The sequence below is a fragment of the Panthera pardus genome, unplaced genomic scaffold (genome assembly GCF_024362965.1).
Source record: "Panthera pardus isolate Hobbes unplaced genomic scaffold, ASM2436296v1 HiC_scaffold_17, whole genome shotgun sequence".
NCBI lineage: Eukaryota > Metazoa > Chordata > Mammalia > Carnivora > Felidae > Panthera > Panthera pardus.
In genome coordinates this window covers 135,841,391-135,868,122 of record NW_026526732.1, presented here as the reverse complement: position 1 = coordinate 135,868,122, position 26,732 = coordinate 135,841,391, and the positions used below count along the sequence as shown (strand labels likewise).

Sequence of the window (26,732 nt, the reverse complement as noted above, 5' to 3'; positions counted from 1 at the left end):
TTGAGTCCCCTCAACATGGAGAGAACATCATGGCCAATTCTGAGTACCACTCACTACAGAAAAACTAGACATCTTTCTAAGGAGATGATTCAGTCTCATCAAGGGGCCAAAAATCACATCATCTAAAAAACAGGAGCATGGGAAAACATAGCCTACGAAAGCACACGAAAGGAGTCTTGAGTGGAATCATAGTTGCCTTCAATTTTCAAAAGAGGAAATAGAATTTTTGTGTGTGATACTAAGAAGTCAAACCAGGGAAAAAGAATTCAATTTAATAAAAGGTACCATGGATCTGTCAACAATTCACATTAAAACAGAAATGTCCTGCCTCATGTCTTAGTAGGAAACTTGTATCAGTGACAGCCAGTGAGTAAGCTCCATAGAGCAGGTGACAAATATCAGGCAGGATGTCACAGAGGGAATCCAAGGACCAGTGGACTGGCTGGCTGGCATTTCCATTAAGGTCTCTTCTTACCTTGAGATTTTTATCTTTCCATGATTAGCAGAAAATCTGAGGGGTGCCAACGTGGCTCAGTTGGTTGAGCATCCTTGATTTCAGCTCAGGTCATGATCTCATTGTTCGTGGGATCAAGCCCTGTGTTGGGGTCTGCATTGACAGGGAGGAGCATGCTTGGGATTCCCTCTCTCCCTTTCTCTCTGCCCTTCCTCCACACTCTTCTCTCTCTCTCTCTTTCTCTCTCAAAATAAATAAGTAAACTTTAAAAAAGAAGAGAGGAGCCTGGGTGACTCAGTTGGTTAAGCACCCAACTCTTGACTTCAGCTCAGGTCATGATGATTTCATGGTTCATGGGATTGAGCCTCTTGTCGAGCTCCATATGCTACTTGGGATTCTCTCTCCCTCTCTCTCCGTCTCTCCCTACGCATGCACTCTCTTTCTCACTCACTCTTTCTCTCTCAAAATTAATTAATAAACTTTATAAAACTTTATAAAAAGAAAAAGAAAAAGAAAATCTGCAAAAGAGGTAACTGTTTATCTTTGGGTTTAAAGATACTCAAGAAAGGGAAATTTATAACCTTTCCCAAAAGCTTTCTCCAGTGTTGAAACCTTTAATGTGATACTCATATCCACCTAAAGTTTTCATTTTCCAGGTTACTCAAACTAGAAAGTGAGATTTTTTAAAATAGTAAATAATGATTCATTAAGGAAGAAAAATAAGCCAACACTTAAATAAAGCAACTTAAGTTTGGGTTTATTTCTCCTTAGACAAAAGAATGTTAAAGATTTAACTTGTCTTCTTTTTAAATGAAGAACAGGAATCTAAAACTTTTTGCAATAAGAGCAATAAACAGGAAAAAAAAAAAAAGCCTGATCCTATCTTATGGCCAGCTGAGGAGGATAAATAAGTAAACAGGATAAATGGAAATGATTAAGGAATAATTCACTTTGACTTAAAGTTCAATTTTGATTGATAAACAATTAAATGGATTATGGGAGGTTTGTTAGTTTGGAGGAACTTAAAAATGACAATGCCAACTTGACTGCTAAGGAGAATAACTAAAAATGCAATGTTGAATTAATAAGTAATACAGAAGAAATGTCTATAGTTATTATTTTAAGTTGAACATAAGGTTAAATGAATCCAGTTCAAATTTTTAAAGACTAGAAAACTTTAATTTTTACAGCATTTAAAATCCCTTTGGCTCTAAAATTGATTCTTTAATGATAGCTGAGACAAAATAAGCTTATTAGAAGAAAACTTTTATGTGAATAACAAGAACTATTTTAAATTAAATAATACCCTCAGCTATCACTTTTGGTCTGGCCTAAGGGGTAAGGTGTTTTTGATGTCCTTTTGGTATTTTAATATCTAGATCCTCTTAGGGATAAACCAGGCCTTTTGCTCATTTTTGTCCATCTTAAAGAGAGATTGAAGTATATTAGTAACAACAAACCGTTTCAGCCATCCTGACATACAAAGGAGAAACATGATATTCTTAGGCTGTGCTCCACTGAAACCCATTAGAGCTCTTTCTGAAATATAATGGAACCTATTTAATTCAGCTGCAGAATTTTCACACCTGCTGAGTTGTGTGAACCTCATGCTATTCTTGACACCAATTGGGGTCAGTCTTGAAAGAATCAGGAACATGCAGTTTTTCCACTCATGGTTTTCAAAGGAAGTTAGCCACATTCCTTGGTCATGACTCCCTTCAGGATTCCTTCTGGAGCCACTGTTCCACCTTAAGCTCCCACAAGAACGTAATTCAATTAATTCGGTTCCCTAAGGAAGCACCTTCTTATGAATTTTGATGAACTGGCGGCGGGCAGGGGGTGGCGGTGGAGTTGTTTCCATCATCTCCTTTTGTACTGGATTCCATAGGAGTGATGGGACTAACTAACTTGATCAGAATAATGTGCGTGCTTCTGCAGGCTTTTAACACCCATGATCTCCCAGCAAGATTTGTGAATCCTGAATATTTTTCCAGTGGAGAAAATAAAGAGGGAAAGAAGAACCTCAAATTTGCTCAGGGTCAGATAGGCATTTGTATTCCACTCCCACAACCCTAACTGACATCATCAAGAAAATGCGTTTCAAATGGCTTGTGTGCAAGAGAAGAGTCAAGTAGAGAAAACACCATCTTTTATAAAAGGTTAGAGGGTTGAGGAGGTTGTTCTTAAAGACAGGAAAATTGGGGCACCTAGGTGGCTCCGTCGGTTAAGCAGCCAACTCTGGGTTTCGGCTCAGGTCATGATCTCACAGAATTATGAGATTGAGCCCTGTGTCAGGCTCTGTGCTGACAATGCAGAGCTTGCTTGGGATGGTTTGTCTCCCTCTCTCTCAGCCCCTCCCCCACTTCTGCTCGTGCTCTCTCTCTCAAAATATGTAAACATTTTTTAAAAAGACAGGAAAATCTATTTCTATAAAGAATGACCTATAATAAACCATACATTTATTAAACAAAACAAGCAATATTAGAACACATCACTCAAAAGACAAGAGCTTTGGTCATTGCATTAGTCAAGGTCCCAGTAGGAAACAGATGGCATGCTCAAATTGGATAATTTGAAAAGAGTTTAATAAAGCAGCTGTTTACAGATGTGTGGGCAGGGTATATGGAAACCACAACACACAGTACAAAATCTGGACTCACACTATCCCTAGACCTGAAGTGGTAAGAAGAGGGGAGGGGTTTTCAGAATGGGGACACCCAAGGTCTACTCAATTCAAAGAGTAGACCTTTGGTTGAGAGGTATAGCCAATCCACAGTGGCACCACAAAGAGTGAACCAGAGGGATAAATGTCTCCATCTTGCTCTCTGCCTGTGAGCCACTGGCACCTTCCATTGGCCAAACCCAGTTGCAGACCAGAGGGTAAGGGAGCTGTGATACTGAGTATACGGCTCAGCCACTGGGGGCACAGCACACAGTGGAAAAGGGTGGGGACAGAGGTTTGTGGGATCAAGTGAAGAAATCAAATATAGTCTTTATAATTCGGTGGTAGTCTAAATGTTTCATAGGTTAACTTCAAAAGAACTTGGTTTAAGAATTTTTTTTTTAATTTTAAAAAGTTTTACGTTTATTTATTAGAGAAGGAGAGAGAGAAAGACAGAGAGAGAACAGGAGAGAGAGAGAGAATCCTAAGCAGGCTCTGCACTGTCAGCATGGAGCCCAATGTAGGGCTCTAACTCACAAACCATGAGATCATGACCTGAGCCCAAGTCGGATGTTTAACTGACTGAGCCACCCAGATGCCCCTGATCTGGAAAGTCTTAAACTGGATACAAAAGGAAGGGGCAATCACAAAGAAGCCCCCGAGAATGGCAGAAGGCAATGTCTGCACCACTGTGGACTATGTATTTTGGAGCCTGGTGTGGAGGCAGAAGCCCTTCTTTTCATTTTGCTGTCAGAGGAAACTCAAAGAAAGCCCCAAGCCTCTGGATGAGCCTAGCAATTATATGCAAAAGAACTTTTCACAGGAGGATAACACTTCAAAAGTGAGCAGCAAAGCAGGTGAAGGTTGCTATGGTAGCTAAAGTCAGATTTATCCTGTCATCTTTCACCTTCTGCTTTCTGAGCACGGAGGAGAAACAGAGTGAAAAGGATCTAGAGCAGAGAGTGAGAGATGGGGCACCTCCCCTCTGAGAAAATCCAGCCAAGAAGGGTTGGAGTTATTCTGACCTTCTAGTAAGAAAGAAAAGCCAGACAGGAAGGCTGCTGGGGGGGGGCGGGGGAGGAAGGTGGGAGAGGATAGGGAGCTTTCCTGTTGCTAATAAGTTTCTTGTCCCACCCTCCTTCCCATAAAAACCTTCCATTTTGTGCAACTCTTTGGAGCTCCCCTCTACTAGCCAGATGGGGTGCTGCTCAATTCACGGATCGCTTAATAAAGCCCATGAGATTTTCAAGTTTACTTAGTTGAATTTTTCTTCTTTAACAGTAGGGAACAGGAGGGTATACGTTAGAATGCTGTTTGGGAGATTTAATAGCTAACACAAATAACGCATTTCGACCAATGACTAGGACACATTGTGTGTGTTCACGATTACACAATTTTTAGTACTGGCCATCTTAGTCCTCAACAGAGCAATTCCGGAACTATCTTTCACATGACACTTCTTCTCTTTCCTGGAGTCATCAGTCTTTTTGTTTTTATATATTTTATTTTTTTAACGTTTATTCATTTTTTGAGAGACAGAGAGAGACAGAGGAGAGTGAGGGAGGGGCAGGGAGAGAGGGAGACACAGAATCCAAAGCAAGCTGCAGGCTCTGAACTGACAGCAGAGAGCCTGATGCGGGGCTCGAACTCACAAACTGTGAGACCATGACCTGAGCCCAAGTCAGCCGCTTAACCCACTGAGCCACCCAGGTGCCCCTGGAGTCATCAGTCTTTTTATGCAGAAAAGCACAGGTTGTAGAGGAAAGCAAAGTGTGGCCTTTGGGGCTGGTCTGCTACTTTCTAACTGTGTGACTTAGGGCATGTTACTGAACATCTCTGAGCAACGTATGCAGTATGGGGACCACAGGTACCAACCTCATAGGATTATTGTATGGATTAAATTCAACCTTCCCCCACACCAAAATACCCACATTTTTGGTGGGTATTCTATTTTTCAGGTCTTTAAGAGGAGTTGGGCTTCTATGCTGAGAAATGTAAGAACTCAGAAGTCAGACCCAGATTCAAATCCCGGCTCTCTACCCACTGCTGACTGTCCATGGAGAGAAGACAGACTGGAGGTGGTAGCTGGGCCCTGGGGTCTTGGTCTGAACCCTCCTTCCACAGCCATTTGACTTGGTGATTTTAGGCGAATTAGTTTCCTTCACTAAGCCTCAGTTTCCAGAGCTATAAATCAGGACTATTGAGAGTTTCTTTTTTTTTTTTTTTTCCCATTTTCTTTTCTTCTTTTTTTTTTTTTTTTTTTTCATTATGAAAAGTGTACTCTATAATCTCCATCCCCTATTTCCCTCATCCTCCCACCCACCTCCTCCTCGGGTAATCATCAGTTTGTGTGCTAGAGTTAAGAATCTGTTTCTTGGTTTGTCTCTCTTTTGTGGGGGATGGGGGGAGGACTATTGAGATGTTCAAGTGAGATCATCCTGGTTTAGAATTTAGGCCAGGGGCACCTGGGTGGCTCAGTCGGTTAAGCGTCCGACTTCAGCTCAGGTCACGATCTCGCGGTCCGTGAGTTTGAGCCCCACGTCAGGCTCTGGGCTGATGGCTCAGAGCCTGGAGCCCGCTTCCGATTCTGTGTCTCCCTCTCTCTCTGCTCCTCCCCCGTTCATGCTCTGTCTCTCTCTGTCTCAAAAATAAATAAAACGTTAAAAAAAAAATTAAAAAAAAAAAAAAGAATTTAGGCCAAAGGCAGCAGCTATAAGCCCTCAAGAAATGCTAGCATTTGCTATGACCACTGGTTTGCACTTGTGTTTTCTTCTTCTTCTCCTCCTCCTCCTCCTCCTCCTCCTCCTCCTCCTCCTCCTTCTTCTTCTTCTTCTTCTTCTTCTTCTTCTTCTCTTTCTCCTTCTTCTTCTTCCTCTTCTTCTTCTTTTAGAGAAAGAGCGAGTAGGGGAGGGGCATAGAGAGAGAGGGGGAAAGAGAGAATCTCAAGCAGGCTCCATGCTGTCAGCACAGAACCCGATTTGGGGCTCAATTTCACAAATCGCGACATCATGACCTGAGCAGAAATCAGGAGTCAGATGCTTAACATGACTGAGCAACCTGGGGGGGCCCTGCACGTGTTAATCGTATGGTTGGCTGCACTTTTCACTACTTACCTCCTCTCAGATGACTGCTTACTTTCCAAGAAAGGCATATTTAGGGTTAGGTCCAGGGTTTGAGATAACTTGAAGAGCAAGGATAAGGATTTTCCTAGAGGCTCTCGGCCTATGTATGTAGCTTGCTAATACATGTTCCCTGCTTCAGACTTAACAGTGTTACTTGCCATTCTCTTCCCTTTTCAACACCATTCTCCAACTTAGATAAAAATGCCCTCCATGCTCAACCAGGCTCCAGGGTACTTCACAGGGAAGTTCTCACCCCACGATAGGCCCCCTAGCAATAGCCAAGCATCCTCCACCCCGGGAGGCCTGTCCAGCGCCTCCTTTCAGCTTGCCTGTCTGCACATGCGTTGTTATTTACAACATTTGGCAAAGGGAACCCATTTATTGATGTTTCTACATCTCCTCCCATATGTTGAGCATTCTTGCTCTTCCTGTAATGGCTGGCACTCAGCGTGGCTCCTGACCTGCCGTGCTGGCAAGACAAATGGAATATAACACCCCAGCCTCCACCCAGAGCTCTTGATATTCTGTCTTGTTCATGCTGTCTCCCTCTCTCTCCCTCCCTCTCTCTCTCTCCTAATGGATGTCCCAGAGCTTTGTTCCCCTTTGATTACCACTTTCTCAACGGAGTGACTTCCTGAGTCTCAGATTTTCAGTCTCCTGCTGTGTTAAATCCAGGTTGTGTGTTCCCACCCTCTCGTCCATATCATTCGTTGCTGGCACATTCACCAAATCACTCTTGATCTGAAGGTAAATCACAGCCCTGACAGCTTCAGGTCACATGTAGAATCCTTCCCTTTTTTATATTTCTTTTGGTTGAAGATGTTCGTTCTTTCTCCATCTCCCTCTTTCAAGCTTACAAGTGCAGTATCTATTAGGTTCCTACAAGGAGCAAAGGCTGATTGGACTTCTGCATTGCCCACGAAGAGCGTATCTTCTCTTTTCTAGACTGAGCTGCTTGCCCTCAGCCTGTTCAACCAAGGGCTTCAACTAAGAAGCCAACACAGGCTGGGCAGGGTCCTCCACATCGTCAGATAGTCAAATCCAGGATGATCCCAAATTAGTCCCCCACTTCTGGTGCCATGTGTTGTTTAATAAGACAGAGCTGACCCAGATTCTAACTTAGAAAAAAAACCAAACAAACCAAACCTTTATTAAAGTCCCTTCTGGCCTGCTGCAGTTGGGACCAGTTATTCTCAGGGGCCAGTCTGCCTCATCTCTCACTCTGCCAGCAACTGATCAAGGGCCAGGCCCATGGAGGATAGAAGACAGAACCTGTGTTGGCAGTAAGGTTTCCAGGGAAGACCTGCAGAAGGTTTAGGGAGACAGACTGAGTCCGTGGAAGACACGAGTAGGAGCGGCCAAGAGGATTTAATCACTTACATACCTTTTAAGAGCTGGTGGCCACCTTCGCTCTACATTACTGGGCCTCTACACAGCCTTAGGCCAAAGGCCATGCTTGAAATGAAGCTGCAGCTAACTGGAATTTAAATAAAGCTTGAAAGCACAAAAGAGAAATGAAGTGGGAGGAGGATGTAAGCCATCCCTCTACTTGTCCAAAAGAGCAGATGGAAACACTTGTACCTTTAACGAGCAGAAATCATCATGGCAGACGCCATGATGATCAAAAGGCAGCTTCACCACTGTACCTGAGGACTCCTGACAAGTACACACAGAACAGCCCGAGGAGCCCACCGAATGTTCCAACAGGGTGCTGGAACCTCTTTACATCAAGGGAGAACACTAGGGCCCCTTCAACTTCCTGCTCTCCTAGCCAATCCCAGCATCATCCCACACATCCAACTGGAGAGAAGTCAACAAAACTGAAGCTTTGTATTCAGATGCCAAAGAGCAATGTTCACCACTGGATTCCTGAAGCCGAACTCAGCACAGGGGGAGTAGGAAAGATGAGAGACATTATTTTAGGCCTGCATGGCTTTGTGAGAAACTGTTGCTGTTTGTTTCTTTTTATCGTTACCTGACGGTTCTGGCTTTTGGGTGATAGCGTTTGTCACAGGGCAGATGCTCAAAACCATTGGTTCCACGAACCCAGACAATACTCCATTTTCCTTCTCTCCACAGTTCCCTTACTTTCTCAACTCCTCCATTTTTTACATTTCTTAAAACCGGTTCTGCCCTTCTTCCCAACAGAACTTGGAGAGTCATTTCACTGTTAATGTACAATTACCTCAAATACTAAACACAAAACTCTAAAAATATACTCAGTATATGGGTATTTGAAAAGGACATGGAAGGTTCATAATATGCGGGGTGGGGTGGGAAGGGTACTGACAACATGAACATGGTTTGGCCTTGGCATAGACGCAGGAGAGGGAAGTCCGTCTGCAACATGCACAGCTCAGTCTTTGTTCCCTGCCCTCCCGGGTGTTGTCGCCCTCCATACCATCAGGCACGGAAAAACCTTCAGAGCATTCTGCCAGTCTATTAAAATCTGTGTAGTGTGATTGATAGAGGTCGCTTGTTATTTCATATATTTTATTATTATTTTAAGATGTTGATTGATTTTTATTTTAGAGAGACACAGAGAGAGAGAGAGCTCACACGTGAGCAGGGGAGGGGCAGAGAGAGAGGGTGAGACAGAATCCCAAGCAGGCTCCGTGCTGTCAGCATTGAGCCCCACTCGGGGCTCAATCTCACGAACCGTAAGATCATGACCTGAACTAAAATCAAGAGTCAGACGCTTAACTGACTGAGCCACCCAGGTTCCCCCTCATATATTTTCTATAGTGATGTCTGGAATATGTCTCTGAGAAAGAAGGAAGTGGGTGAGCCGTGTTGATATCTGGAAGAAGGACCTGTCGGGCAAAGGCCCATAGCGGGAGGATCTTGGTGTGTCTGGGGAACAGCTGGCAGGCTTCTGTGGCTGCAGTATCGTGCGGAAGGGAGGATGGTAGGAAATGAGTCCAGAGGGAAAGAAGGAGGCCAGGATATGTAACAGGACCCCTCAGCCCTTGGAGAGGACTTGGCTTTCTACTCTGAGATGGGAAGCCACGGCACGATTTTGAATAAAGGAGTTCGTGAATTGACTTACATTTTAAAAGAATCTATCTGGCTGCTCTTTGGAGAACAGACCAAGAAAGCAAGGATGGAATATACCAGCATCTTACGGGAATAACAATGGTAGCATCTCCTGGGCGTGTTGTAAGGATCTGATGAGATGACACAGGTAAAGCGCTTAAAATAGTGCTGAGAACCTTCTTCAACAATCAACAACATGCATACACACTTCTCATCACATACCGGTCCCTGCCTCTACTAGAGTACCAATCCCAAGTCCCATGGCCCCGGACTAGTGGAATCCCTCTCACACTGCATAGTAAGGAGAGGGGGCAGGAGAAAGGAAATCTTGCTGTCCCCATGAAAGCTACAGAGGCAAAAGCTCTCTTGCTTGTATTCCAACATGGAGTTCTGAACATTTTCCTGCAGCGACATAAACAGTTTCTAAGATCCCTCAAACCAAAAAGCTGGTATTTTATATCAAGTACATCAGGCATATAACAGCCTTTTGCCAGCCTGGGGGATCTGGTCGTAATTTCTGATGTTTCTCTGAGAAAATACATTTCAAATTCCAAACAACCCAACAGAAACCTACATTTAAAAGGTGGCAGATGTCTCCTAACACAAAAGCACACAAATAAATTCTAAAGGTGGCTATATGGGGACTTCCTTTTAACAGCAACATTCTGTAACATGCAGCTATATTTTAGATACCCAACCACAACTAAGTACAGGGATAGTCCTTTTGTAGCTCTTGTTTTATTTTAATCCTTGTCATATCTCTCTACGACCCATCCTCTCCCTCCCTAGTACTCAGCCAGGCAACAAATAGGCCACTGAAAATTTTTAACTCCAAGATAAATTCCCCAGCATGTTGTATTTTTCCATAATAGCCATTATCTTGCTGCTCTGTAACTGTTTCATTGCCTTCTTTCCAATGAAGTCTGAAAATGCTGGGCTATACCTCACAGCATCCCTTCGAGTTTAGCATAGGGTCTCATACTTAGTTGGGAAACCCTAGAATTTCTCAAATGAATGGGGAAATCAAAACTTAACCTTGGTGCCCAGTCCAAGGCACATTAGTCTCCTTGAAAGGAGGGATCCAGAGGATTCTTCCAAATGAGTTAAGCCAATCAATCTGAGAAGAAAGGTACAGGAACATCAAGACTCCGCTAAAGTAGTAAGATATGAGGATTTACACCCAGAGTAGAACGACCTCAGGTGGCTTTTGAGAGCCCAGAGAGAAGGAAAGTTTTCACAGGACTAGCATCAGGGCCACGCCACCTAAGAGTGTAAGCTTCAACTTCAAATCTGTAGTTTTCAGGTGATCATGTTTCTTTGCTTAAATGACAATGTGATTTCCCCTAGGCTCCACAGCTCTGAAAAATTAGGAGTCATGTTTGAGGACAATTTGATTTGTTACATGCATTCATGCTTTCCTGTTGCTATAAACCATATTTCAATGTACATATACATTTATGGGTTCTCTCATTAATTTGGAAACTCCTAGAGCATATCCATGCTTTCTTCTGCTATATGCAATGTGTTATGGTACAGTTTGATTCTCCATGATGATGAATTATGACCCGACTCTAAAACTTCTCAATAGCAAGGCTTATATTACACACACACACACACACACACACACACACACACCCTTATATCTCAATAGCCAGCATACAACAGGCACTCAATCAATGTCTAGTGAACTGAATTAACTGGCTGCCTGGGCTATTTTTTTCTTCTCTTTATTTTTTTAATGATAAACCATCATTTATAAGTCACCAATAAAATCTCAGAATGCTAATGGTCTGGACTCGTCCACACCACCACCAGAAATGAGTATTAATCACAAGAGAATACACTGCACATCAATAGCAGGGCTAGTAAAACGGAGGCTCAGCCAGTGTATGGCCTCAGTAGTTGCTATCTAAAACTAACTTGGAATATTTTTTAACCTAATAATTGTCAGATCAATCACTGAAATACTTTTATAGGAGATAATGAAAGACTGCCAGTTCAACCATTCAGGTCTGAAAAATTTATTTAAGATATCTATGGGGAGGAAATAATTTTCTTTTGTAATTCCATCTTTACGGGCACTCTTTCCATACCTCCTCATGAAAAGAATGAGAAGGAATTTATAAAACAGAGATACAATTTCAACATTTGACTATTACATACGACCTTGCACATGCTTCCTTTAAGATTATGTATTGAGACTCTATTGTGTCCAAACTACCGTGATGCCTCTTAGATGATTCAGAGTGGGTCTCTCTGTTCCACTCCCGAGCAGGTGGTAAAGGAGAGGCACCGTGATTCCACAGGGACACCCAGACCTAGGATGGAGGGAGTGATGAGGATGAGGTGAGTATAAGAAGAGAGGAACAGGCAGTGCCCCGGGGATTCCAAGGAGGAAGGGACCCAACTGGAGTCAGGGAATCAGAAAATCCGATAGAAGCAGGCATACTGGGGAATAGATGGTGAGGAGGCAGCAGACATTTAGAGAAAGGGCAGGGGAAGGAGAGTGGGAAGAGATGGAGAACACTCCAGGCTGAGGGAAAATCCTGAGCAAATGGATGGAAGAGGGAGAGCTCAGGGAATATTCAGAAAACTACAGGAGTCTAGACTGAAGCATGGGAGAGAAGGGGTGAGGCCATCTTGTCATGTACATTTCAGACATAAAATGTGCTTCTAGCTGATTGGTAAAAGCCAGTGGTAGGGAGTGTTGTTGAAGCAGCAGAGTGTTATCATCAGAAATTCATTTTAACAAAATTCCCAAGCAACTCAGCTAAGGGTGAGAGGGTTATATGGTTGGAAGTCCCCCTAAGCAGCTATCAGTAGGGTTGTGCAAGCAGTGCTAGGGACTAAATTGTGCCCCCTCCTCTCCAATTCATACAGTAAGCCCTAAACCCCAGGAGATGGGACCTTTAGGAGATACAGCTTAAATGAAGTCATAAAGGCGGGGCCCTAACCTGATAGGATTCCTGGTTTTGTAAGAAGAAGAGTGTGCGCACGCACGCACACACGCACACATGCACACACACACACACACACACACACTCACACACATCCCTGCCCCCACACAGTGCACATACAAAGAAGAGATTATGCAAGAACACAACAAGAAGGCAGCTGTCTGCAAGTCAGGAAGAGTCCTCACCAGGCACCAATGGGCCGACACCTTGGTCTTGGACTTCTCAGCCTCCAAGATGCTCAGAAATAAATTCCTTTTGTTTAAGCTACTCAGACCATGGTATTTTGTTATGGCAGTCCAAGTAGGCTAATATAAAATTTGGTACTGGGGCGCCTGGGTGGCTCAGTCGGTTAAGCGTCCGACTTCAGCTCAGGTCATGATCTTGTGGTCCGTGAGTTCGAGCCCCGCGTCGGGCTCTGGGCTGATGGCTCAGAGCCTGGAGCCTGCTTCCGATTCTGTGTCTTCCTCTCTCTCTGCCCCTCCCCTGTTCATGCTCTGTCTCTCTCTGTCTCAAAAATAAATAAAACCTTAAAAAAAAATTTAAAAAAAATTTGGTACTGAGAATGGGGTGCTGCTATAACGAATACATAAAAATATGACAGTGGCTGTGGAACCGGGTGATGGTAAAGGCTGGAAGAGTTTCAAGGTGCGTGCTAGAAAAAGTGTGACTGCCATGAATGGCCTCTTGGTGGAAATATGGGTGTTGAAGGTAATTCTGGTGACAGCTAGAAAGAAAAGAAGGGAGCTAGAAAGAAAGCTTCCATCTTTACAGAGAATATATAAATAATCATGAATGGAATGAACAGGCTTTATCCTTCTAGAAAAGGGAAGACAGACCCCAAAGATGATTCAGAAATCACAGGGTTGCCACTCCCACCTTTGGCCCAAGGGCAAGGCTGCTTCCTCCTTGGCTTCAGAGGGCTGGGCCCCTGCATAGAGCCAGCTGGGGGCAGCCCTCCTAGAGAGCTTTGGGGTGGCACTCCATGGAGCCAAAGGGACAGGGCCACTCCACAGAGCCATGGGGGTGGCTTTACCACCCCAATGGACCTGCAGGGCAGAACATCAGACTGAAGAAGATCATTGCCTTGCTAGGTTTTAGACTTGTTTGGGACCCATCATCTCTTTTTTTCTTCTGATTTCTCCCTTTTGCAATGGGAATGTTTAACCTATCCCTGTCCTACCATTGTATTTTAGAAACACAGAACTTGTCCGGCTTCACAGGTTCACAGCTGGGGAGGAATTCTGCCTCAGGATGATCTGACTTCCAGTTTCACCCATATCTGATCCAGACGTGAGTTTGCATTTTAGACTTTAGAGTTGATGCTGCAACAAGTTTAGGCTTTGGGGTTATGGAGGTGGAGTGAGTGTACTTTGCATGTGAGAAGAATATCAATATTGGGGCAAGGGATGGAATGCTATGGACTGAATCATGCCCCCCCATTCATATATTGATGCCTGGTCCCCAATATGGGGCCATATTGATAGAAGGGCCCTCTAGAAGAAAATTAAAGGTAAGTGAGGTCATAAGGATGAGCCCCTAATCTGATAGGACTGGTGATCTTTTAAGAACAGGAAGAGAAAGATTTTTCTCTCTTTTGCTCTCTCTTGCTCTCCACACAGCACAAAGAAGAGGTCATGGAAGGACACAGCGAGAAGGCAGCTGTCTGCAAGCCAGGAAGAGAGCTCTCACCAAGAACAGAACAAGGCATCACCTTAATCTTGGACTTCTCAGCCTTCCAAACTGTGAGAAATAAACTTCTATTGTTTGAGCCACTCAGTCTATGGTATTTTGTTTTGGCAGCCTGAGCTGACTAATAAAGTAAGTGATGGTAGATTTGAAAAGCAAGAAATGGGTGGAGATTGAAAAGGTGGGGAATCAGGACAATTAAAAAAAAAAAAGAAACCTCACAGAGGTAAAGGGAATGGGTTTCAGGAAAGGAAGAATGGTCAATGGCATTCATGCTACATACAAACTGGGGAAGTTAAAGACTAAGATACAACCTTGATTTCCAGATTAAGCGCGCCATGACCTTTAAAAGGAAAGCTACAGGGGCACCTGGGTGGCTCAGTCGGTTAAGCGGCCGACTTCAGCTCAGGTCATGATCTCACGGTCCGTGAGTTCGAGCCCCACGTTGGGCTCTGTGCTGACAGCTCAGAGCCTGGAGCCTGTTTCAGATTCTGTGTCTCCCTCTCTCTGACCCTCCCCCATTCATGCTCTGTTTCTCTCTGTCTCAAAAATAAATAAACGTTAAAAAAAAATTAAAAAAAAAAAGGAAAGCTACAAAAAAGAAGAACAAAAGATAAATAAAGGAGTAGCTGGGAAAGAAAAACAAGCAGTAGAAGGTATAGAATTTTCTTTCAAGAAATGATATGGCAAATATGCCGAAGCCCCACTGTATCCTTAGGACAAAGTCAAGCCTTATTTTTCTCTAGGTGAGCAGATCTGTCTTACTGTTTTCCTTTTATTTGTTTATATATTTGAGAGAGAGAGAGAGAGAGCGAGAGCAAGAGCAAGAGCAAGAGCAAGAGAGAGAGAGAGAGAGAGAGAGAAACAGCATGAGCAGTGGAGGAGCAGAGAGAGAGGGCGAGAGACAATCCCAACTGGCTCCAAGCCATCAGCACGGAGCCCCACACAGGACTCAAATCCACTAACCATGAGATCATGACCTGAGCCAAAATCAAGAGTCAGACGTTTAACCTCCTGAGCCACCCAGGTGCACGTCTTACTCTTTGAATACTATACTGTGTGTTTTGTTTTGTTTTGTTTTGTAAAGCAGGGCGTTCTTTTAGGCCCTGTTGGGGATTTCCAAGGATTTATTTAGGTGTGTTGTTCAACTGCTGACAAATACCAGATTAAAATGACTGTCCTATTTCTCTGCGTAAGAATTGCCCAGAAGCTCTGGAAATGTTTCTTCTTGGTCCAGGTAAATATCTGAAAATCCTTTATTTCATTGAAGTTGATGTTAAAGCAATTTTTAAAAAAAATCCCCAGAAAACCCTATAAGCATCTTTGTTGTTCAGGGTTAAGTAACATCAAAACCTGCCTAAGAATGCAGTGCTCCTCTTGACTTTAGCATATCCCCTTTGGCCTGGCATCACTAATCCCCAACCAGTTTAGATCTAACAGTTGTTTTACCTCTCCTTCACTCCACATTCCCACAGGGAGACACCCCATCTGACCATGGAACGAACAGTTTGGGCCCACGTTTCACCCCCAGCAGCTAGCACAAGTCTTAGAGGGAGGTCCATAACCACTTGTTAGTAACCGGTCACCTAGAAATCAGGCTGGAGGTGAGGTCATTCTGCACATGACTGAGGACCCTTTTTAAGGACTCTCTGACTATTAAAGAGAAACCCTGTAACAGCCACATGTTACCTCCTACTACTTCTACAGAAGTCAAGAGCCAGCATGGACAGGATGTCATAGAAGCATCCCTTGGCCATTTTTCAAAAAAGTACTCATTTGAGCACGCTTCTGGTAACTTAAAAGTCATGTTCCCCCCCGGCTAATTTCTTGACAGTAAAGATCAGTGGCCTATTTTTAACTTGAGGCAGGCAGTGTATTGTTAAGTCCATTGAGGTTGGGTAGCGGTGTCTTTTTTTTTAAAGGAGATGAGAGCACATCTCTGGGAAACTGGCTATTCCCACGTTACTTCTCCAGGGTCAATCTACCAGAAGGGAAGTTAAGGACGATTTTCAAGGCTTTGCTTGTCTTCAAACAGGCAAAACAAGTAGAATTAAGCCAGTCTTTACTTATTTCAACTTGATATTTATTTTGCTGTAATCACTTCTCTCCCTCCACTCTGGTTAGTTTCTGAATTACATGAACACAAAGTTGTTGAAATGCCGTACTCTCCAGTGTCTCATGATGACTGCTACATTTGCTCTCGTGTAGAGCAGGATGGCTATTGGATTCTGTGAGCTAACAGCGGGGCTCAAGAGTTATGCTGATTCATTCAACAGACAAACGTTGAGGGTCCACCAGGCTCCCGATGAACAAAACAAAGCGAAGTGAACAACCGAGATCTGTGGTGTCCTAGCTTTCAGAGTCAAATGGGGATGTCACGAGTCACCAGAAAGGGTCCTCTCTCTCTTATCTTTTCAGTGTTAATCTAACAGGTATTCTCATGAACTTCTTCTCAAAATTTGAAACCAGAGAAAAAATATGCAGTTGGACGAAGTGACACCATTAAGGAGTGAGGACTGGATAGTGAGCACTAGTGGGTGAGGCTGAAAATACTCACGCTTTTCATCTGCCATCACCAAACCCATCTGAGCCTCCAACGCAACCTTATGCAGTCACACGGCAGTTATCACAATTCCCATTTTTACAGAGTAGAAAACTCAGGCTCAGAGCGGTGAAATGACTTGCCCCATGTCTCGCAGCTAGAAGAGCAGAGTCAGGACTAGAATGGAGATCCACCATTCTTTCTATCCCACCAGGCCAACATAATGAGAAAAATGTACACACGTCTTGTGCTTTGGCACATACGTGGCATGCAAGTAAAATACATGATTCATAGAGCTTATGAAAGATCATTTCGGGGATCAGGTAGAAAACAATCCAGGGAATACTAGTAATAACATGATGATAATGCTATCCACCGTCATCTAATCGATCCCCAAATTTCCATAATATTTCACGAGAGCTTCCTGGACGCAAGGCGCTCAGGCATGGTACACACAACGGTGAAGCACAAAACATGGCGGCAGGCCTCAGGTTGTAAGGCTCCTAGAGGGGGAAGGTCCTTTGGCTTCAGCTCCTTGCTTTACCCTGGTTATGCAGTCAATATGTATGTATTGACTGAGCGATCAGTGCAGGCCTCTGTGCCACTGAAGCCATGAAGGTACTAAACAGGAAGGAAGCCAAGGAAGGCCTTGGCTACTGTAAGCGCTCAGCAGCATCTCTACTTCCGTAGAATCCTCCCTTCTCCCCCCGCCCCCCAACTCTAGAACTTAATGTTGCAAGTACTCTACGGGGTCCCAGCAGCTTACTTACTAGCATAAAAAGTCAAAAATGGGCAAGCAGGGGCAAAAAAGTCTGAGCAGCAGTCCCTTTTAGGGTAAAATTATTGGTGAGCTCTTCGAAGCTAAATTCATAAAAATAATAAAATTGAGCCCATAAACTTTTTATGTAACACATGTCAAAGAGAGCACCAAACGGTGTTAAAACCACAGATGTTGGAGCACTTATTGCTTGGCTTTGAGTCCCAACTGAGCCATTTATCAGCGGCGTGACTTTTGGGAAGTTATTTAAATTCCTTGTGCCCCACTCTCTTCATTTGGATAGAGATACAGTAATGATCAAATGTCGTGTTATAGGTAAAAGTCTTAACACCTTGCACATAATAAAAGCTAGATTAAGTGTTACCTAGTAATGGAAGTATTATCTACTGAAAAGAGATTTGCCAGTATAAAAATAAGGTATAAAATAAGGTATAAAAATAAGGTAAAGTTAATGATTCCTACAAAACGAGGGCTATTCTTTTCTCCCCAAGGTCAGTTGAAGACTTGGCCGGGATTTAGTATCCATCCATCTTGCCATCCTTGCAATGAAAGTACCCTTGCAGAAGGCAGTACAGTTAAAAATAACACTGGAGAAAGGAATGGCCACGGCTCCTACCATTTAATGGCTAGTGCTGAACATACGGAAATGTTTCATGAACTTTTCGTTCAAGCTCTTCCTAATGATATCCTGGAAAGCTGCTGAATACCTTTATCATTAGAGATGACCAAAGTAAGAATTTCCATAGCACCTGCCTAAGAACAGCCCTGCAGTTAAAGATGAGCATTTAAATTACAAATGGTCATTCTCATTAGTGAAATGCAAGTTCGAAGGACGCTATAATAATCTGTTGCAAAGATGAGAATATACAAAGGATGAAAGAGCTGGAAGAAACTTTGATGATAATTTTGCCCACCCCACTCCTGGTATAAACTAGAAAACTGAGGCCAAAGTGGCTAAGGTAAGGCCCCATCTCTCAAGAGGAAAACACAGCCAACCCAGGACAAAAGCCCAGCTCCTCTGATTTCCCAACTCTGCACCTTTGAACTTTCTCTCTGGACCATATCAGGGAGTGATAACGGATGGTGAGAACAGTGATCAGAAACGCTGATTGGGCACTTCAGTGTGTTCGACACTTTTCTATACATTTTATTAACATAGGGAAACTCTGGGGCGCCTGGGTGGCTCAGTCGGTTGAGCCTCCAACTTTTGGCTCAGGTCATGATCTCACGGTCTGAGAGTGCGAGCCCCGGGTCAGGCTCTGTGCTGACAGCTCAGAGCCTGGAGCCTGCTTCAGATTCTGTGTCTCCCTCTCTCTCTGCCCCTCCCCAGCTCATGCTCTGTCTCGGTCTCAAAAATAAATAAACATTTTTTTAAAATTAAAAAAAAACATAGGGAAACTTTTTTGAAGTTTCAAATAAGAGAAGGACAGTAAACTGAACACAAACATGCCCTCACTTCTAAAGGCTCCTCAAAGTTCCCCCAAGGTTGGCATTGTTCTGATGCCAGCCTGTACTTCCCAGCTTCCTAGACCTCACTTAGCCCATAAAGCTAGACTGCATGCCCACATGCTATGAAATTAATCCCTCCTCTCTTTGCATCAGAACTCACTGGCCTCTGTTGCAGTGCTCCAAAATCTTACCAGGGATTCATCAGAAGCAATACTAAAGAGCTAACTACATGTTACCACCTCTCTGAGTGTCTGCATGTAACGGGGCTTTCCTTTTCTTTATCCAAAAAAGTAACGAATGTAGTAATTTTGGACAGAATGAAAGGCCTTTCAAACCAGAAGCCTTTTAAATCTCAATACACTGTCATTATCTTCTCTGTTTAGGTGCGAGTGGTACCAAGTCTTAGCTTGCAGTTGCAAATCTTCCTGGTCGTTCTGAGAAAATAATTATAAACTACAGGTGATGTGCATACTGTCAGCTTTCAGAGTCAGGGCAAAGAGTGGCGAAGCATATAAAGGCACTTTGACTGACAGGGGCAGTCAGTGGAGAACCACAGCAAAGGAGAATTTCTTCTGAAGACAGACCTTAACCTTCCCAGATACTATTTCCAGGTTGAAAGGAAATGTCAATGCCTCATCCCTAAAGACTTAGGCAGGCCAGACCCCTGGCGGGTGGAGAAACATTGTTTAGAAGGTTTTCATTACGTGGTGCAGAGGAATTCAGTTTGCTCAGATTTGAAAAATGTACAGACCTTTTTTTTTTTTCGGGAAAAAAACATCTATACTGCCTCCCTCCCAATTTTGACTTCAGTGGTTCTTATTGTAATGGTACTTAAATACGTACAAACATAAAACTAAGTTCTTAATAGTTCCCACTCCTCTAAAACCACCAAACTCCAACTAAATGTTCTAACCAAATACAAACGAAGTTTTGAAAAAAATTCGAACTAACAACAGGGATGCGATATTCAGACGACGACGCTTTGCTAAAAGAAATCTTCCATTTTCACGGCAACTCACGCCGAAAACTGCAACATGGATGTTCTGGGAGTTCCAAATGCTTCCAGCACCCACCTTGCAGTAGGACTCTCCTCCCACATTCCTTCATTCTCCACAAAACTAAACCTCACCGGGCCAGTGTTCCACACCATCACGTGGCGTCACAGAAAGCAAATGACATAAGTCCATCAGCTCATTCCCATCAGCCCACAGCAACTAAAGTAGTATTGCCACCAACTTCACTGTACGTAAAAACACAAACTCAGGCACCAAAATCACATTCTGGTGATTGGCAGTCCCATTCACTATTAGATGGTCATGTGGATGATCCAGAATAGGATAATATCATTTTAGATTATCACTGGAATAAAAACAAAAGCAAAAGCCCACAAAATTGAAAAACATTACCGTGTAGAAGGCCTATGCCCCTCCCCCATGACCGCCTCCACAAACCCCACTTGGACAAGGACAGAGGGCTGCAGGGGTAGAAAGGCCACTGGTGACTCCTGGCTCTACCGCTTGTTACCTGCAAGTCCTTACGCAAAGTCCTCAACTTCCCTGAGCCTCAGTCCTCTCAGCTAGATAAAACAGGGATAAAAATAGAATCTATCTCACAGGGTTGTTAAGAGACTCTGTGTGGTAACATATGGAAAGTGCTTAGCCCAAAGCCTGGTGCTTAACAAGGACTCAATGGCCACCATTATTCTTGTTGAGTCACACACCCAAGCCCTACACACACACACACACACACACACACACACACACACACACAAGGCACAAGGGCTGTCTTACCAAACAGAACACGCTGTCTTAGCAAAACGGAGGCATTTCAAAATAATTCGAGTTTGAGACAGAAGCCTTTACTCTGTCTGCCTGCAGGAAGTTCAGACCCTGCTACCGATCATACTTGTGCTGTGGTATGTAAGACAGATGTGACACTATATCATTTTCTGAAGAGGCTTTTGGCACGCGAAGTGAAAGGAGACAACCTTATCTTTGGACTTAATTGTTTTTAGAGTTAACAATTACATGAGGAGAACAAAGGTTTTAAAGACACTGGAAGGTGTTGGAATGCTTACTCCCGTGCTTCTGAATTATTTAGGATAGATATAATGATCAGTTTATTTTACCACTGACTGAGTGCCCACGGCATGCAAGCCTTTGTGACATTGTGAGGAGTGGAGGTCCGGGGGGTGGGGGGTGGGGGGTCACAGCATGAATGCACAGAGGCAGTCTTCACCCTCAGGGCACTTGGCGTCTGGAGGAGGTGTAAGTAAACAAGTGAGCTTAAAGTCTACTGGACTCTAACTTCTCTACAGACAAGGACTACGTTCTATTGGCTTTCATACTCCGGTGGCTAGCACAAGCCTAGTGCATAGAAGGCATGAATGAGTGAATGAATGAATGAATGAATGAATGAATATATGAATGAATGAGATGTGAAGATTAGCCTATGTGTGTGCCATAAATACAGGTTCAAAAAACGAGTGGCTCTGTTGAGGGCTCAGGGCTTGAGGAAATCTGGAAAAGATGGAACTTGAAGGAAGACTAGAATTTCAAGAAGCAGAAACAGGAGAATGTCCACCTATAATTTTATACAGTTTGCAATGTGCTCTAAATTAGTTCTCATTAGTAAAACAGCTCTTATCCTGATTATTATTATGGGAAGCATTTCTAGGACATTCTATATCTACAAATTGTATGCAACTGTTTCTTCTTTTGTTATTTATTATAAGGACCTTTGATTTAATTATAAACAACTTAGTGGTTCATTATTTATCAGAATAGGAAGCTGATCAAATAATATCTGGCTTCTAGCAGCTATGTCTCAATGATTACTATTGGTCTCCTGGGGTTCATTAATAAGTAGCCATAAAAAAAAGTCCATTTGCAATTAGGAAAAGGAATGTGCACATTTGGCAACATTTACAGTGATGTGATTGACAGCAGATAAGACTGACAGAAGCCTTACAACATGAGAAGAATAACCTCATAATGGTATTAATATATTAAAAATAAACCACCATGAACACTAGGATAAGAAAAGAGGCATATCAATGGCTGAAGCAATGATTAGGATATAGTAAAGGCTGCATGCAAATATCTCAATAGTGGGAACCCAAAAACAAAAAGTGACATAATTTTGGAAAAGCACTAAAAGGCCTGGCCTAATTAAAAACAAACAAACAAACAAATAAATAAATAAATAAAACGGAATCAAAAACATCTGGCAGAGAAAACTACTGTCTCAGACAGGATCTCTCACCAAACTAGATGATGACCCATTTCTAGGAGATGTTCTTAAATCTAGATGATTTCAAATGACTACCAGGTTCCTTTTTTTTTTTTAATATTAAAAAAATTATCTTTTAGCCAAGTGTTTATATTCTACCACTGGAACATCACTTCTTTTTTTCATAGGAAGGAGCTTATCTCTATATTTACTTATTTGTTTATCCATTCTTTTGCAAGGAAGAAGTATTATTTTAGCTTTTCAAAGCCCGAGGATCCCTGAGATGAGGGTTTCTGAGAAGAAGAATGAGCATGACAGATTCTAAAGGGAAATTTTCTGAACAAAGTCAGAGGGAGTCTGTCATGTTCCAGCAGCACCCTTCTAGAAATGGAATAACTCAAAAGAGAGCTCATGGTTGATGGGAGGTGGGGCAGGAAGGGTGCTGTTGGGATCCCTTAGAGTTATGCATCACTTTGGGCTCCCAGATACACTGGAAACAGCCCCCAACACCAGTTGGTGAAGGTCTTTGATCTTTATTATTTTTTGCATGTTCTTCCCTAAAGGATAATGCCCTTGAAATGTATACTGTCATGAAAATACCTAGGATTGGTTTTCATGAATATCCATTAAAGTACTTCTAATTTTGTTCAGATAAAATAACGTCCTCACAGTATCACACCTTGGCTCGAGTTGTAAGACAATAGCCACGTACGGTTGTGAGAACATGATGACACCAGGGGAAAGAGGTTAAATTAAAGGTGCAAAGAAACACCGAAAGCGTGGTACAGGGTTGGGCCTTCTCTCCCAAGACAAGAGCCTCTGCAATAAGTATAGTCATACTTAAATGTAAGATTTTAAAAAGCAATTTTAAAGAATAAAACTAGAACCTCATGAGGAGCCATGCCACATTTGGAGATTTCCACATTTGGAGACCCTGAAGGCCATTTCATGAGTAATACATTGTCACCCCTACAGCACCTGCCCTTGTGGCCTCCCGGGAGCTGGTTAGGTTAATAACAGGAAGCATGAAAAAGCCGAGCACCACAGAGGCAAAAACCATGCATCTGGGTTTTCCCACAGGACCACTGTGGACTGTCCCATGTCTCACTGTAAGCTATTAATAATTTCACTAATACGCGATTGCGCCCATCTAGAGCCATTCTAAATTTCTTAATGTCTTCAGTTTCTGGTTTCATGGTCTGGAGAGTTTTCACAGAGCCTGAGGAAGGGGCTACAGGTTTGAATCAGAGTAACATCCTCGGGGAGCCGAGGTGAGCTGTCCAGGTTTACCATTTATTTCACCTCTTCCTGGAGGCAACTTTTCCAAATGGGTTTGCACACATGTGGGGGCCATGAAAACCTCCCTGGCCCACCAGAGCCACACTGGCTCTCCCAGGGAAGTTGGAGACCAGAATGCAGAATCCCCTCTCCCCACCCATGATATCCCAGGGTGCCAAGAATCCCCGTGGGGCTCCATGAGCTGTGACACTTAGACACAAGGTCAGAAGGTAGGCCTTGAAAATCTGACCGAGCAAATACTTCAATTCAGAGCCTCACCTAAATGTCACCTTGTCAATTTTTGAAGTTTAATGCTAAACAACAGCTGTGTATAGACAGAAATCACCAAGAGACAGAAAAATGAGAAAATAAAGGATACCAAATAAACATATTTATAATATAGCAGTTGCTGAAGATATCGTCCCTGACCAAAATTTAGCCTTTTTATAAACAGTTGTTCATACATCATAAAAGATCAAATGAATATCATTAATGCAACACAGCAGGAAAAAATTAACATATTCATGAATTAATACTTTGCTTTCACTTGTCTTGTCAAGTGAGACTTTGCTCTTGAGCATATAAATTTTTGCTTGAACTACCATTAATTTATCTGAATTTACCATCTTCTATTTCAAAATTCATACGATACCTGTAATCAAATAAATAATTTCTTTCTGGACAAATTATTAAACCTTGAAAGGAAGTACAAATTGGACTTTGATTTTTCTAGTGAGGCCCCATTACTAGACCTTTATCTTTAATAGCTGCAGAAGTCAAATCAAAAAAATAAATTACATTGGGGCACCTGGGTGGCTCAGTTGGTTAAGCGGTTAAGCATCTGACTTTTGGCTCAGGTCATAATCTCACAGCTCGTGGGTTCCAGCCCCTCTTTAGGCTCAGCTGACAGCTGGGAGCCTGGAGCCTGCTTCAGATTCTGTGTCTCCCTCTCTCTCTGCTCCTCCCCCACTTGCACGCATGCTCTCTCTCTCTCTCTCAAAAATAAATAAACATTAAAAATTTTTTAAATAAATCATTAATTTAGCCTGTCTTTCAGAAAACGTCATGGGGGAAAATGATTCAAATTGGCTGTTTATCTCAATATCTCAATAACTGGTCAATATAATCAAGACAGTTGATGATGGCCTAATAGTGAATGCAAAGCCTTTTTTTGAAAGACTAATCTGAATAATCATGAAATGAAAATTCTAGAATAATAACCAGTTAAGTGATTTTTAAGAAGATTCTAATTGAAAATCCTAGTTGTTTATACAAAAGAAGGTGAAAAGACACACCTGTCAGAAGCCTGCCCAAAGGCCCTGCCAAAGTGGAAGGGGAACCAGTCAAAACCAACTAAAGCAAATACACATGCAAATTTACCGTGCATATTTTTCAGGATTTAAAGGCAAACTGAACCAGTTCTCACTTAAATAGAAGTTGCCTATCCCACTTAGTTTAAGTGAGCTTCAGTGGCTCAACAGGCTGCAATGACAGCTGTCAGTGTTCTGGCCCCACATGGCCCATGGCATCGAATGCCAAGCCCCTGATAATGGAACCACCGGGAGAAAAGTGAATCCACTATAGCCAGCTCTCCTATACACACTTATGCACGTAAAATCTACCAGATCCCCACCCACACATTCTCAATTCCCATATGCGCGCGTGCACGCACACACACACACACACACACACACAATCCCAACCTCCTTGAAGCACTGTTAAGCAAGTGCATTTCCAGAGTAAGAGTTACCTCAGGAAAGCACTAATACCAATCACCCCTACTTCCACCGGAAAGGTGCTTACAAGCAGGACGGAAGTGAGACCTACATTCTAATGCATTGCTTGTGGGAATGTTAAATTACTGCAACCTCCCGGAAAAATAACGAAACACGATGTCAAAACACAGAGAAAGCCTTCAGGAGGTCCATCTATTTGAGCCAGTAATTCTACTTCTAACAATCTATCCTAGAAAATGACCCAAAAAGTAGAAAAAATATGACCAAAGATGTTCGTCAAACTTTATTCATGATCCTTGGTTAACTGAGGATCAGCTTAATGTCCAACAATAGGGGAGAAGGTAAATGAATTTGGTAAAATCATACATGGGAATGCTCTGCAGATACTGAAAACAATGTTCACAAAGTCTGTTGACTTTGCATAAAAAGTTATTTAAAATGTTTGGTGAAATGCACAGAATGCAAAATTCTGTACATAGTATGATTCCCAATTCTACACAAGATAGGCATATAAAAAGCCTGAAAGGAAATAACAACAAAATGTTAATAGTAATTATCACTTGTTCATGAGAATACATGTGATTTTAATTGTCTCTTTTTTATACTATTCTGTTTTAAATTTTTTTTAAGTTTTATAAAAAGCACCTATGTCCAAGAAAAAGAAACCATTAAAAAATCAGCTGGGGCGCCTGGGTGGCTCAGTCGGTTAGGCGGCCGACTTCAGCTCAGGTCATGATCTTGCAGTCTGTGGGTTCGAGCCCCACATCAGGCTCTGTGCTGGCAGCTCAGAGCCTGGAGCCTTATTTGGATTCTGTGTCTCCCTCTCTCTCTGCCCCTCCCCCACTCCTGCTCTCTCTCTCCCTCAAAAGTAAATAAACGTTTAAAAAAAGAAAAAAAGAAAAAAAAAAAGAAAAGAAAAAATCAGGCCAGAGGGTGCCTAGTTTTCCTGGTAAGTAGACAGACAACAGACACTGGGGGGGTATTTGTGGCCTTCTTGAGCAGATTCCATGTCCTACCAGTCGCTCATGCTTAAACCCTGGTGACGATTTCTTGTACTCTACATCATGCCTATGCCTTTCTCGACCTTGGCTTTGACTTTCAGCCTTCTCTGTTTGTACTAAAACACTCCTCTGGCAGTTACCTCTTGTCTGTAAATCACGTTCTCCACCCATCCCCCTTCACCAGCAGGACCCACGTCTATGGCCTCCTCAGCCTCCTCCTGGCCCAGGCTGGTCAAGTCTTGGTGGTATTGACAACAAGTAAGTTACCCTTAAAAAAAAACAGCCACCATAAACAAACCGCCAATAAACAAGACAAGGAAAGACAGTTTTTTAATACATTCTATAAAAGCATTTTATACACCAAACAGACCTGGGGCTATACCGGGCCCAACTATAACTGATCTCCTGAGAGGCCCCCACTGTGTCAATCATCCTTAACATCTGTACAGGGTATCGCATTTTTCAGTGCACAGTCACAGACTCATAGCATTTCACCTTCACGACTCGAAGGTGGGCAGATCCAGTGTTCTTTTCCTAATTGGACAGATAAGAAAATAGCAATTCAGAGAATGGATACTGAGTGGCTCGCTCCCCCTCCTCCTCAGGGTGTGCTCATCTGTAAATAGTGATGATAATACCCCCATGGTGGAGTTGTTGTAAGGATTAAATGAGATAACGTATGCAGGGTGCTGAGCACAGTGTCTGGAACAAGGGCAGCATTCAACAAATGCCAGCTCCTATGACGGCTAGGTCAATGGGAAGCTCAAGGTTACATAGCTGGGAAGTGACAACGCCAGGAT

General features: G+C 42.9%; 1 protein-coding gene across 3 annotated transcripts in view; it reads right to left on the bottom strand.

The window, feature by feature from the left end:
- The window catches only part of RCAN2 (regulator of calcineurin 2), a 273,968-nt gene that overhangs the window by 237,423 nt on the left and 9,813 nt on the right, over positions 1–26,732 (bottom strand). The window lies entirely within an intron of this gene.